Source organism: Antechinus flavipes, chromosome 4, assembly GCF_016432865.1.
Source record: "Antechinus flavipes isolate AdamAnt ecotype Samford, QLD, Australia chromosome 4, AdamAnt_v2, whole genome shotgun sequence".
NCBI classification, from domain to species: domain Eukaryota; kingdom Metazoa; phylum Chordata; class Mammalia; order Dasyuromorphia; family Dasyuridae; genus Antechinus; species Antechinus flavipes.
The window spans coordinates 43,229,038-43,242,605 of record NC_067401.1 but is presented as its reverse complement, the minus strand read 5'-3'; positions in this window follow the sequence as shown (position 1 = coordinate 43,242,605).

Sequence of the window (13,568 nt, the reverse complement as noted above, 5' to 3'; positions counted from 1 at the left end):
AGCAAAATAATTATGGAAATATGTATAGAAGAATTGCACATGTTTAACATATATTGGATTACTTGCCATCTAGAGGAGGTGGAAGGAGAAAGGAAGAAAGAAAATTTGGAACATAAGGTTTTTCAAAGTTGAATACTGAAAATTATCTATGCATATGTTTTGATAATAGAAAGCTTTAATCAAAAAAGTACATGCTGCATTTGCCTTTTTGTTAAAACTAAACCATTGTCTGGTTATTGATATTACAGTTTTAAAAGCTTTACTATGATTAATAAAAAAATTTTTTAATGAAAAAATGAAATTAAGCTAAAACACCGACTGAAGAATGTGAAGGACTAGACAGAATTAAAGCTTTCTAGTCCCATAAAATGAAATAGTGCAGAAGGCTGCCTCAGAAAAGCATATTCCTGCAGAGGAAAATGATCAAAATGTTATACCATCATTTTCCTCTCATAGCTATACCTTCCAGATTCAAGATGGCACACCTAGGACTTTAAAATTAGATTTCATAGTCAAATCATCAAGACTTGTCTGGGTTGTTCTTAGTATAATTGTGTCTTACAGTCTCTCTGCTAAGATCTTTTTTAAAACATATTTTACTGTAACTTTATAGCATACTTGAACAGTTTGAATTGTGTCCATATCATGTGAAACTTCTATCCTCAATAAGGTTCTTATTTTTATGTGGAATTTTCCATCTTAAAAACAGCTATGTCTGTGAGCTCCAGGATTAAATCTGAAAGCACCCAAAAACCTCCCCAGAGAGAAAAGTTACAATTTATCAGCATCAGGAATAGTCAAGGACTGGATGCCAAAGAAGCCTTCACGTTAGCAGGAGAAATCAGGGATTGTAAGAATTCATATCTGGGAAGATAAAAAGGAAAACATCCTTCCTACTCCAGCCTTGAAGCTTATCCGTCCTGCTGATTTCCCATTCCTTTCCCTAGGCTCCACCCTTTTATGGTAACATTTATTGTTAGTACTTTATTGTCAGAATTACAAACCTTTCCATCAGTTTTCTTTTCCTGGCACTATAACCCTGAATGAATTGCTCTTTGTTGAGCTTCAAGAGGTTAGAACTAGGAACAATTACAAAGAGGCAAATAATTGATGTCAGGTAGGGCAACTAGGGCATAATAGTCCTAGAGTCAGGAACACCTGAGTGCAAAATCTGATCTCTGGTCCTTATTAGCTATGTGACCTTGGGGAAGTCACTTAACCCTTTTTCCCTTAGTTTCCTCATCTGTAAAATGGGCTGGAGAAGGAAAAGGCAAACCACTGCAGTATCTCTGCGAAGAAAATCCAAAAAAGGATCATTATCTTCTATGTCCCAATCTCAGCTGAAACTGCTCTCTTCAATGTTCCCAATTCTCTTAATTGTCGAATCCAATGATCTTTTTTCAGTCTACATTCTTTTTGATTTCTCTTCATCATTTAATTCTTTTAATTAACTCCTTGTAGATTTTCCCTTCTCCCTGGATTTTTGTAGCAATGCTTTCTCTTGTTTATCTTTCTATCTGTCTTACTCATTCTTCTCAACCTCCTTTGCTGGATCATGGTCTTTGTTACTGCCTCTATGTGTGGATATACTACATAAACCTTATCCCCTTATCCCGCTCTCTATACTAATCTCATCAGCTCTTATGGGCTCAATAACTATCTCTATGCAGGCAATAACCATATCTGTACATCTAGTTCTAATCTTTCTCCTGAGACTCAGTTCTATATCACAAACCCATTAAACACTTTTATATGACTATTAGGCATTTAAAACTCAGCATGTCCAAAACACGACTCCATCTTTCACCCTACCACTTTACTCTCTTTCTGACTTCCCTGTTTCTTTTGAAGATAGAACTATTCTTTCAGTCACCCATATTCGTAACCTCCAAATCATCCAGTAGATTATGAAGTCCTTGAGAGTACAGACTAATACACTGTTTTGTCATTGAGTCCCCAGAATTGAGCTCAGTGCCTGGCACTTAATAAATGCTCATTGATTGATTCATTTTCCACTCTTCCTACTCTTTTATTACTCTTTTCAGGTGATAAATCTTGTTTCTAATTCTACCATTCATTTCTTATCTAGCCCTTTCAGTCACACTATCCTAATCTTCATAACCCATTTATAATATTTCTTTATACATGAAGCCTCCTGCCTCAAAGTATTAGCTAAAATTCCTTGATTATATATGTCTTAATAATAATAACTAACATGTATATAGTGCTTTAAGGTTAACAAAATACTTTACAAATAATATCTCATTTTATCCTTACAATGAGATATTATTTGTAAAGTATTTTGTTAACCTTAAAGCACTATATACATGTTAGTTATTCCTTACAACAACCCTACAGGTGAAGAGGGAAAAGGTAAGTACCCCATTTTGGAGATGAGAAAACAGGTTAGATAATTTCCCTAGGACCTCTCAGCCAGTAAGCATCAGATTAGATTAGTCTATATGGTTGCTGAAGTCCTTTCCAGCTGTGAAATTCTGTGAATCCCCGATGAGTCTACTGGATGAAATGTTTTCAAGTGTTAAGTGAACTGTATGAGGATGTATTCTGATGGAAGTGATTTCTTTGACAAAGAGACCTAACTGAGTTTCAATGGATAAATGATGGACAGAAACAGCTACACCCAAAGAAAGAACACTGGGAAACGAATATGAACTATTTGCATTTTTTATTTTTTTCCCCCGAGTTATTTTTACCTTCTGAATCCAATTCTCCCTGTGCAACAAGAGAACTGTTCGGTTTTGCAAACATATATTGTATCTAGGATATACTGCAATATAGCTAACATATATAGGACTGCTTGCCATCTAGGGGAGGGGATGGAGGGAGGGAAAGGAAAAAATCGAAACAGAAGCGAGTGCAAGGGATAATATTGTAAAAAAAAATTACCCTGGCATGGATTCTGTCAATATAAAGTTATTATTAAATAAAATAAAATTAAAAAAAAAGTGTTAAGGAACTTCTGCTACTTTATAGTCCAACTCATCCTAGACAAATAATCCAACTTACAGCTCATGCTTGAAGATCTCTAGTGGTTTTATTATTATCATTATTATTTTATGGTATTTTTATTTCTTTTACTAAATATTTCACAATTACATTTTAAAATTTTAACATTTTTTAAGATTTTGAATTCTAAATTTTCTCTCTCCAGTTCCTTCCCCACCCATTGAGAAGACAAGCAATATGATATCAATTATATATGTGAAATCACGCAAAGCATATTTCATGTTCCAATGGTTTAAAAGAGTTCTTCAAACAATAGTCATCATTGAAAATTTGCAGAAGCCTGCCAATATTCATCACTTCTTTCTTTATAGAAGCAGTTAGGTGATACTATGGATAGATCAATCAGCCTGGAATTAGGAAGACCTAAATTCAAATTCAGCCTCTTACATTAACAAACTGGGTAACCCCAAGCCTATCATTTAACTTTTGTTTTCCTTAATCCACTGAAGAAGGAAATGGCAAACCACTTCTGTGTCTCTGCCAAGAAATTTCCCCAAAAGGGTCATATAGAGTCAAACAAGATTAAAAACACCATCAGTTCTAAATATTATGATTTCCTATTAATTATTACCTAACAAAAGATACATGGTTACCCCAAAGCCAGATGGAACATTTTATTCTTTGATAACCTGGTCCAGTTGCTCCTCTTCTTCTCAATCATTCATTGTCAGTCAACCAACATATAGCAAGCAACTATTTTGTGCCAGCCTTCACGCTAGGCAAGAAATACATCAAAACATAAATGAAACAGTCCTTAGACTCAAGGAGCTTACATTCTGTGAAGAAGACTATGAGTATAAATATAAACACGAAAGGCAATTTGCTGGAAGGGGAAACCAGCAGCTAAGGAGTTCAGGAAAGGCCTCACTTATGCACAGCCTCCTTCTAGAGTTTCATCCCCAATACTTAAACCTCTACTCATGTACTTAAGTTACCTAAATCAATCCCAGAATTACAGCCTCTTGAGGAGAAGGCAGAGTGCTTTCAAGTTCCTATAAATTTTGGTCCCATTTATTTGTTCATCATCCCATATTTCCTTTCTTTGTTCTCCCCTTCTTTTCCAATTCTTTTATGTTTCTGTGAAGAGGTTTTAATTTGGCAAAGAATTCCTCTTCCCGATCATCTTCCACTTCCCCAGGATTGGGCAGATTTAAGCAAAATGTCAAACAAGCAATGAATTTTCTTTTCCTTTTCAAATTAGAATTTTCTTTTTTTCTAGGATGGTCTCTCTCTCTCTAGATAACAATTGTCAAGTTTTCACAATAACAACAACAACAATAATGACCAATATTTATATGGTATTTTAAGTTTGTTTTCTCATTTGATCCTTCCCAACTATACTATGAGGTAGGTACTACTGTTATCCCCATTTTACAGATGAGAAAATTGAGGGAAATAGACTAAGTGACTCACCCATCTGCTGAGGCAGGATTAAAGCTCTGTTTTTCATGATTCTAAGTGGGTTGTTCTATCCTAGAGGGTGCTACTTAACAAATGGCCTTGAGACATTTTTATATTTCTAATGTTGGACAGGATTGAATGAACAATGCCTATAAGAATAGAACCAAGTTAGTGAATTTCTATAAAGAGATAGTGACATCCTATGTTGTCTCCCCCTTAAACAGTAAGCTCCTTGAAGGCAAGAACTGTTCTACTTTTCTCTTTGTTTTTCCTGCAAAGTATCTGATATGCAGTAGGTGCTTAATAAATACTTGTCAGAAACCCAAAGCTTTTGGGATAAGAACTCACTGTTTGACAAAAATTGTTGGAAAAATTGGAAATTAGTATGGCAGAAACTAGGCATTGATCCACACTTAATACCGCACATCAAGATAAGGTCAAAATGGGTTCATGACCTAGGCATAAAGAATGAGATTATAAATAAATTAGAGGAACATAGGATAGTTTACCTCTCAGACCTGTGGAAGAGGAAGGAGTTTATGACCAAAGAAGAATTAGAGACTATTACTGATCACAAAATAAAAAATTTTGATTATATCAAATTGAAAAGTTTTTGTATAAACAAAACAAATGCAGACAAGATTAGAAGGGAAGCAATAAACTGGGAAAACATTTTTATAGTCAAAAGTTCTGATAAAGGCCTCATTTCCATAGAGAATTGACTCTAATTTATAAGAAATCAAGCCATTCTACAATTGATAAATGGTCAAAGGATATGAACAGACCATTCTCAGATGAAGAAATTGAAACTATTTATAGCCATATGAAAAGATGCTCCAAGTCATTATTAATCAGAGAATTTCAAATTAAGACAACTCTGAGATACCACTACACACCTGTCAGATTGGCTAGAATGACAGGGAAATATAATGCACAATATTGAAGGAGATGTGGGAAAACAGGGACACTAAGACATTGTTGGTGGAACTGTGAATACATCCAACCATTCTGGAGAGCAATTTGGAACTATGCTCAAAAAGTTATCAAACTGAGCATACCCTTTGATCCAGCAGTGTTTCTACTGGGCTTATATCCCAAAGAGATCTTAAAGAAGGGAAAGGGACCTGTGTGTGCAAGAATGTTTATGGCAGCCCTTTTTGTAGTGGCCAGAAACTGGAAAATGAATGGATGCCCATCAATTGGAGAATGGCTGGGTAAATTGTGGTATATGAATGTTATGGAATATTATTGTTCGGTAAGAAATGACCAGCAGGATGATTTCAGAAAGGTCTGGAGAGATGTACATGAACTGATGCTGAGTGAAATGAGCAGGACCAGGAGATCATTATATACTTCAACAACAATACTATATGATAATAATTTCTGATGGACTTGGCCATCCTCAGCAATGAGATGAACCAAATCAGTTCCATTTGTTCAATAATGAATAGAACCAGCTACACTCAGCAAAAGAACTCTGGGAGATGAGTATGAACCACTACATAGCATTTCCAATCCCTCTGTTTTTGTCTGCCTGCATTTTTGATTTCCTTCACAGGCTAATTGTACACTATTTCAAAGTCCGATTCTTTTTGTCCAGCAAAATAACTGTATGGACATGTATACATATATTGTATTTAACTTATACTTTAACATATTTAACATGTATTGGTCAACTTGCCATCTGGGGGAGGGAGTTGGGGGAAAGAGGGGAAAAGTTGGAACAAAAGGTTTTGTAATTGTCAATGCTGAAAAGGTACCCATGCATATATCTTGTAAATAAAAAAGCTATAATAAAAAATAAATAAATAAACACTTGTCAATGGATAGCTCACAAAAAGATGTGGCTCATGGTTAACAGTATGTGTCCCATGTCAGCAAGAATATCCTATGTAAAAGAATTCTATCACCTTCTATTTCTATCCAGTTGCCAATTAAATTTGAGCTTAAATAAAAGCCTTAGAGTAATTGCTGATAAGGTGTAGCTTGTGAAACACCATGAAAACAGAACAGTTTGTTTTTTCATGAAGCTTTCAGGATGACTATTTGCCCTTTCTCTTAGTTGGCTCTGAAACCTCTCACCTAGCTAAAAAATAATCTATAGATTTTGGGTTTGGGGAGTGGGAAGAAGAAAAGAAAGGGATAGACTCGCTGACAATCCTTCCCTGAGCTCTTGGGAATTAAAATTTGGTATATCTCATGAAGCAATCACAAAAACATGAACTAACAAGAGAAATTTTGGCCTGACACCAAGACATCAATGTATCATCTTAGCTCTCTCCACCCACAGGACCACAGCCAACTTACAGATAAATAAAGAGGGTTCATCTTTGAATAAATGGAAATTTGTCCTGAAGCCTGACCTTACCCAGAGAAATGTCTATCCCTCTCCTTCTAGCCCTTTTCCCATAGCCAATTTTTTTTTTACCACTGTAGTTTAATTCCTTTACTTTAAGGTTGGAAATTTTGTTACAAAGTAAATACACTTGGGAATAAGCAAAAAAAAAATAGAATAAAAAATGATTAACCTTTGAATCCAGGAGGAACTGATGAAATGGAAATTATAAGAAACCTCGGAGAAAGAAACCTTTCATCTTAAAGTTCCTGATCAGACATTTACTGTAGATTTCAGAAATGCAGCTTTTCAAAAATCCAAACAAAAGATAATCCCATGATGAAGCAATATAGAGTGAATATGACTGAAGACAAATTGGAAGTTCTCAAAAATGAAATTCTGGCAATAGATTTAGGATTTATTTAGATAAGAAAGAAAAAGAAATGCTAGTGATTGAAAAAATGTGGCTGCACAGGGAACTATCAAATATATTCATGTTCTAAAAGTCATATACAAAAGATGGCAGAAGGAGCATGTCATTAAGGATGAATATGCACAACCTGAAGCTCTAAAGCCCAGAATGAACATTTGATAAAAAGGATAAGAGCCATTGGTAAAAACAAAGTTCCCATAAATAAAACAAATACAAAGTTCCCACAAATATAGCAAAATGTTTTTTAGCATGAATTAGAAACAAAGTATATGTCGCTCAATTGAGGAATGGCTAAATAAATTGTGAACAACTAGGTTGCACAGAGAATAGAGTATGGATCTTAGAGTCAGGAAAACTCATCTTCCTGAGCTCAGATCCAGCTTCAGATACTTACTATGTGACCCTGGGCAAGTCACTTCATTCTGTTTGCCTTCGTTTCCTCAATTGTAAAATGAGTTGGGGAAGGAAATAGCAAACCATTCCAGTATCTTTGCCAAGAAAACCCCAAATAGAGTCACAGAGTCAGACATCATTGAAATGACCAAACAAGAATGCACAAATACAATAGAATATTATTGTTCTATGAGAAATGACAAATATAAAGTGACCCAAAAATTTTAGCACAGATTTAAGCTTCAGTAGCTTAAATCTAGAGAAATATGCCAAGATCTACATGAGCTGATTCAGAGTAAAGTGCTTACTTTACAACAAAATAACAAATGCAGTGACTATCACCATATAAACAGAATTCACACATATACATACACACAGCACAATCAAAAGGGAATATTACAAAATTATAAAGAACAAGAATGGCTTGAAAGATTAGGTTAATGATATTCCCACCTCACTCTTTTTTCAGAAGTGGAAGGTCCACAGAATTGCATTTTGCATTTATTTTCAGACTTTTTCAATGGATGGATTAGTTATGTTTTTTCTTATTTTTTTTCTTTCTGAGCTTTTGGAAGTAAAAAATGATGAAATACTAGGTGAATGTTTACTGATATCAAGAGGTCTTATTGGAAAACTACCAGACTTGTTACCTGTGAAACCAGAAAAGGTACAAAGACCCTACCTGTTAGTGTTAGAAAGAGTGGCTCTTATCAAAGGCACATTCAGCCTTCCTCAGCAAGTGCTTTGCAAGTACCCAGTGGTCATCTCTAGCCCAGAAGCAGTTTTGAAATCATTTGGAGACTTCTTGAACTTTTTCCACTCTCACCCCTTTTTCACCCAAGAAAATTTTACATGACCCTAGGTACATAAGTCTATAAAATAGATATAGAAATCATTTACTGATAATAAATCATAATTTCATAACCCTCATAATTCAGTTATAAGACCCCATATGAGTTTGTGACCCACAATTTAAAAAACTTAGGACTTTTCAATCTGATCAATTTTTGGTATAGTGTATGTAGTAAGAGTGGAGAGGTGGAAATATAATATTTCTCTGTGGTAAGGTGCAATAAATTGCTTAAGTCATATATTTTAACATATTTAATATATTGGATTACCAGCTATCTAGGGGTAGGGGTGGGGAGACGGAGGGGGAAATTTGGAAGAGAAGGTTTTGGAAGAGTCACTGTTGAAAAATTACCCATGTATATGTTTTGTAAATAAAAAGCTTTAATTAAAAAAATAAGTAAAGAAAAAGAAAAGAAAAATAAATAAATTGCTTAAACCAACTCAATTATGAGTAGTAGGTATTGCCTTCTTGGTGTAATACATAACATCAGAAGGATTACCTTTAGGACCAAAAATTATCTCTGTCTGGCATTTAAAGTCTGACATCTTCCTATCTTTGCAGTCTTCTGTTCCCCTCCATAAACTCTACAATCCAGTCATATTGACCTATTTTCTGGTCATTGGCGGTAACTCTCCATCTTGGCATCTAAGATCTTTCAGCAGCAGTTTCTCCAAGCTTGCAATGCTCTTCTTCCTCACTTCTTCCTTTTTGGATTCCCTGAATTCCTTCCAGACTCAGATCAAACACCATTTTCTACATGAAGTTTTTCTTGATCTTTCCTCTTCTTCCTCCCCTTTCTGCTCTTCCTTTCCTTCTAGAGTTTCCTTCTACCTACTTATATATTCCCATTTATTTACATTCTTCTCCCCTGTTAGAATGTAAGCTCTTTGAGGGTAGGTTCTGTTTTTGCTTTTTTTTTACATCCTCAGAATTTAATACAGTGTGTGGCACACAATCTTATTGATTGAATGAACGATTGAAGTATTGCTTTATAACTGCAAGGTATTTTCATATCTTGAAATATAATATTTTTGGATTTAGGGTCTTAAGCTCATTAAAAGTAACAGGTTGACTCTTACTATCTCCTTATGAATCTCTGATTTTAATTTCCTCCCAACCCTATTTGACCTATCCTTTTAAGTCTAAAGATCAAATCCTTGATAGGAAATAAGATTTCCAATTTCTTTTTGTTGCTTGTTAAGATTACACCATCTGTCTAAGTAGTGTTTGTTCTTCTACTACAAACAACAGTACTACACTTTGATATCTTCTATTTGTCTATTAGCTCAGGAGTGAGATGTGAAGGAAAAGTGCACTTTGATATTTAGGATGGTTAAAAAAAAAAGTCAGCTTCCAAAATAGAAGACATAATCTAAAATGAAATGGTCAGGTAATCTATAAAGCTGGGAGATTTCCTAGAGGAATAGACAGGTGGGTTCTGTGGCTATGGGAGCAGAAGAGAGCAGAACAAAGGAGAAATTGATTTTTTTAATTTAATTTTTTTTTCAATGAGCAAAAGCCTATTTCTTTGTTTCCCCCACCACCCTTCCCTATTGAAAAGAAAAAGAAAAACAAAACCGAATGTAACAAATGTGCATAGTCAGAGACAAAAATTCACACATTGGTGGTATCCAGAACAATATATCTCATTCTATACCCTGAGTTCATTCCCTTTCTATCTGGAGGAATAAGAATAACATACTTCTTCATGAGCCCTTTGGTATCATGGCTGGTTATTGCATTGATCATAGTTCCTAAGTCTTTGAAAATTATTTTTCTTTACAATATTGTCATTATTGTATAAGCTTTTTTTCGTTATTCTGCTCACTTCACTCTATATCAGCTCACAAAAGTCTTCCCAGATATCTCTAAAGATAGCCCTTTCATTATTTCTTATGTCATTCCATTAGACTCATATGCCATAATTTGTTCATTCATTTCCCAGCTGATGGGTACTCCCTTAATATTCAACTCTTAGTCCTTACAGAAAGAGTAGACAGGTAGAAAAAGAAAGAAAGAGAGAGAGAGAGAGAGAGAGAGAGAGAGAGAGAGAGACATACAATACATATATGTATTATGTACATATATAAACACATATATGTGCATGTATATAAATATACACACATGCATATACTTTAGAAATAATTTCTTTTCTTCTTTCTCTGATCTCTTTAAGGGTAGAGTCCTAGAAGTGATATCACTGGAATAAAGGAAAAGCTTAATATTTTCTCAAGGTTAGCTCAAAATTACTTTCTAGAACAGCTGAACCAATTCACAATATATTAATGGAGCTATTGTTCCAAGAAATAACTTGCAAACCAGGAAAATGGGGTTCAAGCCTTGCCTCTCACATATGATGATAACATGATCTTGAACAGGTTGATAAACTTTTCAGTGTCCCAGATGACTTTCTAAGCCCATAAAGTCAAAGCAAATGCTTGTCCACATTGGAAAAGGGAATTTCCTCACAAGGCATTCTAAATGCTAATGAAATCACAAATTTTAACCTTTCCTTCTTCCCTTGCCCCTTCCAACCAATTTTCTTTAAATGAGAAAATAGCAGAACAAAATAATTAAATGCCTAGCTCATAGTCACAAAACACTAAGTGTTGAAGCCAAAATTTGAATCCAGATCTTGTTCCAAATCCAATGCTCTTTCCAAACAAACCATACCAGTAAGACAGAACAAATGCCCATCAATTAGGAAATGTTTGAACGAGTTATGATAAGTGAATGTGACAGAATGCTAATGTTATAAAAAATGATGGAAATAAAGAAAGGAATGGTTTCAGAGAAACTTGAGAAGGCTTGTATAAACTGAAGTAGAGGGAAGAGAATAGAGCCAGGAGAACAATTTATACGATAATAGCACAATTATAGATACAAACAACTTTGAAAGACTTAGGAACTCTGATCAAGCATTAATCCAAAGAATGGTGATAAAATATGCTACCAACTTCCTGACATAGAAGGGATGAATTCACAGAGTACATTGAAATATATTTTGGGGGCGTTTTTGGGAGGGAAATATGCAATGAGTACATATGTTTATTTATAAAGGTTTTTATTTTCTTTCCTTTTCAATAGTTGGGGAAGATGGGAAGGATAGAAGACAGATTTTTGCTAATTAAATAAAAATAAAATTACTGAGGAGAATTGTGCTACTGGTTCTGTGATGCCTCTGGATTCAGTGAAGGCTTTAAATGAACTCTTTTAGAATTCCTCCTTTAGAACTTTTCTCTGCCTTCAAGATTTAAGTCAGACACTTCCCCTTTTTTGTTAAACCTGCTGTAACTAGATGGAAGAGTGGATAGAGTGCTTGGCCTGAAGGTAGAAAAACTCATCTTCTGGAGTTCAAACCCAGCCTCACTTACTATCTGTGTCAGCCTGCACAAATCACTTGTGCTTGCCTCAGTTTCCTCATCTGAGAAGGAAATGACAAATTACTCCAGAATCTTTGCCAAGAAAACCTCAAATGGAATTACAAAGCATCAGACACTGAAATGAACAACAAAAAAGCCTTCCCTCAAACATCCCCACCCCATCCTCCCAGTTGAAAAGCTTCTTTCTCCTTTCATATTTTCCTGATTAGCACAATGTCAGGATCTCTTTTGCATTATTACTAAATCTTGTATTATAGTTATTCATTTACCTGTTGTAATCCTCTAGCTCTTTTGTCACAGATTTCTTTGAAAGTCTGAGGAAGCCTATTCTTAGAATCATATTTTCTTTCTTTTTCTTTTTTTTTTTTTTTTGCAAAACCATGTATTCTAATTCCCTTTCCTCTTCCTTTTACCCCTTCCCCCAGATAGCAAGTAATGTTAAATATGGTAAATATATATGTAACTCCAATATAGGTATATATATTTATACAATTATCATGCTATACAAGAAAAATCAGATCAAAAAGGGGAAAAAGTGAGAAAGAAAATAAAATTCAGGCAAACAATAACAAAAGAAATGAAAATACTATGTTGTGATCCACACAGTTCCCATGGTTCTCTCTCTGGGTATGGATGTCTCTCTTCATCACAAGACCATTGGAACTAGCCTGAATTATCTTATTGTTGAGAAGAACCACGTCCATCAGAATTGATCATTATATAATGTTGCTGTTGCCATGTACAACGTAGAGTCATATTTTCAGTGAACAAAGTAAAACACATAGGATTACAAAAGAAACCAGTTCCATTGAAATATAAACATATGTTTTTCCATCCAAGTGCATGGATCCCATGAACTGAAATCTCTCCACTGACTCCTTGGAGGTTGGTGGACCACAGATTAAGAATTTATGCTGTAAGAGATTAAAGGCTCCTTTAAGTCATGGGCTGGGCTCTCTGTGGCTTTTGGATCTCAATCCCCAGCACTACACACATAGTAGGTACTAAGCCAAGGTTTGTGAATGGGGTTGAATTTCCTCCTGAGTGCCTATGAGGCAAAATAGTTTATCATATATAATAGGAAAGACAAGTCCCGGCTAGAAGTTCACTCACAGACTAGGAGAGAGGCAGAGACCTGTGTTTCTTGCCACATTATTCTACCTAGAGCTATGTATCCAGGAGAACAGAAAAAAAAAATTTACCACAGGCTCATACACCTCCCTGACTTGATGATGTGACCTATGGCCCACAAGGTTCCAAGCCCACTTCCTATTTACCACACTGTCTGAATTTCTCTATCAGAGATTCATTCCTTTGGATTAAGTTTCTCACTCCTCTAGGAACTAGATGACAAGGGAGGTGGGAGGATGTTCCCTCTTGCCCCACTGTTTCCTCAGGGTCTTTCCTAATCTACAATTTCAGTCTGTTTTTTTTTTTTTTTCTCTATGGCTGTATTGTGAAAGAAAAAATAAGGAAGCCAAGAAAGGTCCTCCAGGGCCCACTGAGGTGGGTAAACTGTAGAATGTGATAGAGACTGTTCTTTCTTGTCTCCCATCCCCAACCCACCAGACAAACAAAAGACCGGCACCTTGATTGCCTAACAGAGGCAATGTCTTCTACTGACGTCTCATTTTGGCTGCTGTATAGTGAGACCTTTGGTCCAGTTTTAGAAAATGAAGGGCTGTTACTCTTGATAAACATGGGGTGGAGCCTCCCAGTCTGATTAGTCTATATAAGACCCAT